This window comes from Diaphorina citri, unplaced genomic scaffold (assembly GCF_000475195.1).
Source record: "Diaphorina citri unplaced genomic scaffold, Diaci psyllid genome assembly version 1.1 scaffold393, whole genome shotgun sequence".
Taxonomy (NCBI): domain Eukaryota; kingdom Metazoa; phylum Arthropoda; class Insecta; order Hemiptera; family Psyllidae; genus Diaphorina; species Diaphorina citri.
The window spans coordinates 166,971-172,199 of record NW_007377828.1 but is presented as its reverse complement, the minus strand read 5'-3'; positions in this window follow the sequence as shown (position 1 = coordinate 172,199).

Sequence of the window (5,229 nt, the reverse complement as noted above, 5' to 3'; positions counted from 1 at the left end):
TTTAACTAAAAACCCCCACAAAATGCCGGTCATTCTTAGAAACCCCATAGGAAAATGTTACTTATGGGTTACCTACGTGAAATCGGTAAGTAAACTAGCCTTGTTTGAAAACCTCTGGTGTCTTCTCTCTAACTTCTATTGAAAAAGAGCCAATTAGCTTAGTTGGTAGTCCGTCTGCCTTGTAAGCGCTAGGCCGCCGGTTCGATTCCCGGCCGGGGTGGATTTTATCCTGATGGGATAATGTTCGTTCTCGGAACGGCTGGCTTTCTTCTATCCTGTCTTCCTTCGCTCTTCGATTTCGGGACGATAAGATCATAGCAGTTACAGTTCCCTCTGTCAAACCTCTTAAAAAAAGGATAAAAACACTGTACCTACCTATAAAATATTTCTTGGTTTTAACAAGCTCGCCCACAGCTTGAGTTTAGTTGAGAAAAACCAATAAATATTTTCCAGGTCACTCGTCCAGATACCAACCACGTGCAACGTTGCTGCACTTTAGTGTTCCATTGGGAATTGATTCTTCCTTCAACGTGCTATCGCTGCTGACATCATTTTCTTGTTCCACTTTTTACTGTCTTACTTAAAACTGTTTTCTTACTTTACTATAAATAGGGAGCCATTTTTTTTTCTTCTTGTCCTTCTTCTTCTTCTTGTTGTTGTTGTTGTTGTTGTTGTTGTTCTTCTTCTTCTTCTTCTTCTTTTCTTCTTCTTCTTCTTCTTCATCTTATTTTTCAAAGAAAGTAACAAGTTGCTATCCAATAAAGCATGAACCATTAATTGGAGAAAGAGCGATATAGAGAGAGAAAGAGAGAGAGAGAAAGAAGAAAGTTTTTTGTGTACACCCTGTAGGTACTTTAATGAAAAGGGGGACAAAAACCGAGTGCCTAATTTTTTATTATGTTAGGTAATTGTTATTCAGAAAGAGGGTGAAACTAGGTAGATTTTTTTTTTTCTTTCCTTATCCTATAGGAAGGAAAGTAATATACCTAATCGGGTCAAAATTTCTATGGTCAGTTTTTAGTGCCACTACACGTTTTGAGGTCCCTAGACCCTAAATCCAAAGTTTCAGCCATTGGCCCGTCTGTCTGTCTGTCTGTCTGTAAACAAAATATCTCGAGAACGGTAAGAGCTGGCTGGAGACTTGAAATTTGGATGTCAAATGTGACAACAATGCGACAATGTAGATGTCAAATGTGACAACAATGCGACATGAAACTTTTGGTTAAGACCGGTGCAACGGTTGGCGGCATTTTACCGCTTTTTGGCGGTTTTCGGTGTAATTCAATAATATCTCGGGGACGGTATGAGCTAGAGACTTGAAATTTGGTATGTAGTTCACAAATGTGACAAGGATGCAACTCGTTTGGTTGAGATAGGTGTTGCGGTTGTACGAAGACGTAGGCAGTTGTACGAATAGCGACTGGGGGAAAAATAGAATAGAATAAAGAGAAGTAAAGAGAAAAATGGGGAAAAAGAAGACGAGTAAAAGAGATAAGAGATAACAGAAGAGATGGAGGAAGCAAAAGTAGCAAAACATTTAAAATGCAAAGGAGAAAAATCTTTGCAGACAAAGAATAAACAAAAGAAACAAGATAATTTTACAAGACTAAAAAGACTTGGAATGAAACACAGAGAGAGAGAGAGAGAGAGAAAGAAATAGGAAGAAAGGGAGACAGAGAAAGTGAAATATTAGGGAGAGAAGGAAAGGGGGGAGAGAAGAAGAAGAAGAAGGAGGACAGAAATTATGACAGAAGAACAACAAAAATTAATTAGACAAAAGTTGATAAAACAAAAAAAAAGGACAAAGAAGGGAAAAGAGAAAAAATATAATTTTCGTCCCTCAAGTGTAGAGAGAGAGAGAGAGAGAGAGAGAGTGAGAAGAGAGAGAGAGAGAAAGAACCAAATTCTCTCGTTATGTAAATTCAGGCAAATTAATTGTTGAATTAAAAAAAAAAATAATAATAATAATAATAATAATATTCAAACAAGCCAGAAAACTGTGAAAATATGGACTCAATCTCTATCTAAAAAAATAATGGTGTCCTGCCAGAATGGTTAGCTTGGAGGTTAGTGCGTCTGCCTTGTAAGCGCTAGGTCGCGGGTTCGATTCCCGCCCGGGGCGAATTTTATCCCAAACAGGTAACGTTCGTTCTCGGAACGGCTGTCTTTCTTCTATCTTGTCTTCCTTCCCTCTTCGATTTCGTACGATAAGACCTTAGGTGCCCTTAGCAATTGCAGTTCCCTCTATCAAACCCCTTCCCCAGGAATATTATTGGACTTCTCCTCCTCCTCCTCCTCCTCCTCCTCCTCCTTCTTCTTCTTCTTCTCCTCCTCCTCTTTCTCTCCTTTTTTTCTCCTTTTCTTTTTTAACGTCCACCACTCACGCTCGGACTATTATCTCGTTGTTTATCTCCCTCTCTTTTTTCCCTTCTCTATCAGACCTACAAAAAAATAGTGTCTGACTGACGGAAAAATTCGCCAAACTAAAACTCGCACCTCACTTGTCTCGTTCAGTAAATCAGCATTTTCTCTACTGGAAAGTGGTGTCACTAGCATTGTGTCACAGACTCAGTGTTGTAAATCATCTGGGGATTTACCAGCATTATCATCGGATCTCTGAGCACTTTAGATTTTCATCCTTCAATCCTTCAAATCAGTGGAGGATTTTGCAAATTTTCGATGTAGGTAGGTATGACGTTATATATATATTTTTTTTTCAGACTCTTTATTGGTTATCTTCTTAACAAATAAAATTAGAGAACCTCTGCGATTATGTTCGCGGATTTGGCAATTATGTTCGCGGATTCGCGTCCCGAATCGACATTTTGGATATTTGGCAAGCCTAATAATAATGGACCATTTACTTCATTGTAAAATTAGAATAGAGTAGAATATATACCTTGTTTATCCTGCTCGAATGAGACTAAAAAGTCCCTTTACCCCAGCAGTCTAAACAAGGTCTCGTTTATTTTATGGGTTAAATAACAATACATATAACATATACCAACAAATTAGTGCTCTTAATCACTGGGTCTCAGGTCGACCTGTCCAGGTCGACCTTTGAGTACCCATTATTTCAAGGGCGTGGGTTCGATAATATCATCATGCCTGAAAGATATCACTCAATTCTTCCCTCCATTTCCTCTCCTATTTGCATTTTGTATAGAAAATGAGAGAGAGGAAAGATAAAAAAAGAGCTGGAGGGAAAGAGAAAGAGAGAAAAGGAGAGAGAGAGGTAGAATAAAAAAGAGGATAGACAATGAGGGAGAAGAATTTTTGGAGGTAAAATTTTCAAAAAGGAGATTAAGAGAGAGTGAGACAAGGAGACGGAGAGAGGGAGAGAGACAGATAGAGAGAGAAAGAAAGACTGAGAGAGAAGGAAAGAGAGAGAGAGGGAAAACTTGCCTACACTAATGATGCCCACTTGTTGAAAGAGAGAATAATAAGAGGGAGAGAGAGAGAGGAGGCGAAGAGTTAGACAGTAGAAGGAGGGAGTGAGGCGGGATATGAAGAAAAAAAGAGAGAGGGAGGGAGGGAGAGAGAGAGGGATGAAGAAAAAATACTTTAAAGAGGGAGAGAGAAGAAGGAGCGAGAGAAAGGATGAAGGGAGAGACTTTAAAGATTGAAAGAGAAGAAGAGGGAGAGAGAGGAAGAAGGAAAGAGAGACTTTAGACTCTTTAGAGGGAGAGAGAGAGAGGCAGGAGGAAAAGAAGGGATTATATTCTCTCTTGAAAAAGGCAGAAAAAAAATCGGGAAAATAAATGAGAAGTAGAGAAATCTGGGGAAAAAATGAAGAGAGAGCGAGAGAGAGAGAGGAAAAGAGATAGGATTGGGAAGAGAGAGAGAAAGAGAGATTGAGAAGAAATTTTTGAGAGAAAGAGAGAGGATAGAGGCGAAAGCGACAGAGAGAGAGAAGAGGAGAGAGAGAGAGAGCGAGTGAATAAGAGGAGAGAGAGAGAAGGAGAAGAGAGAGAGAGGGATTGATACACTTAAACGTACTTTAGAGAGCTTTCAACTTGTACTTTTTTTATATTCAAGTGAATGTTAACAACTTGACTTCCCAGGGGCCATTGTTCAGGGGCCTTCGTTTAGAAGTTGTTGTTCAGGGGCCTTCGTTTAGAAGTTGTTGTTCAGGGGATCAGTTTGCTCTTCCACTTTGCTAAACCTTTATAAACGAGAAAATGTTGTATTAAACCGCCTTAAACGAAAAAATGAGCTGGTCCCTTGGATTCTCGTTTATCCAGGTTCGACTGTATTTTGTTTATCTGTTTTTAATAATAGGTAAATAGGTATGTTACCTATCACCTATCGTACCTATAGGTATATGTACATATCGTACCTATGTGATTTCGCGATCATGTTCGCGGATTTGGCGATTATGTTCGCGGAATTGGCGATTATGTTCGCGGATTTCGCGATTTTGTTCGCAGATTTTGCGATTATGCTCGCGGATTTCGCGATTATGTTCGCGGATTTCGCAATTATGTTCGCGGATTTCGCGATTTTGTTCGCGGATTTCACGATTATGTTCCCGGATTTCGTGATTATGTTCGCGGATTTGGCAATTTTGTTCGCGAATTTGGCGATTATGTTCGCGGATTTCGCGATTTCGTGTCGCGGATCTTCGCGATCTATTGTGTACTACTATAATAGCTTGGGTGCGGGAACTTTATTACCCAATAGTTTCAGCTGGACCTGTCCAGAATGGACTCTGGGCCGTCACTAATTCTCGTATAAACTAACCATATACAATAATACAATAACAATAAGATTGGTATTTTTATTTGCCTCTGCTCCCTGGAACAATCTGACGACCCATTTCCTGAAAATCAGAGTAAAGCTCGTCCCTAATTCTGTTGCCAAACAATAATAATAAGATGAGATAAAGATTAAAAAATGTTCTTCATTTAGCGCAGTTAGTATTAGTCCGCTTACGGCCGGCTTGTTTTAGCGGCCTTTAACGCTAGTTTAGCGGTTTAGCGGCTTGTATAAGCCTTTAGGGCGCTTGGTATTAGCGCGTTTAGGCCCGCTTGTAGTAGGTTAGGCCGCTTGTATTAGCGGTTTTAGGCCGCTTGTATTAGCGGACTTTAGGCGCGCCTTGTACTTAGCCGGCCGTTTACGCTGGTATTAGCGCTTTTAAGGCCTTGTATTAGCGGGTTTAGCTCTTGTAAGTAGCTCTTTAGGCGGCTTGTCATATTAGCCGCTTTCTAGGCGCACTTGCTTTAGCGG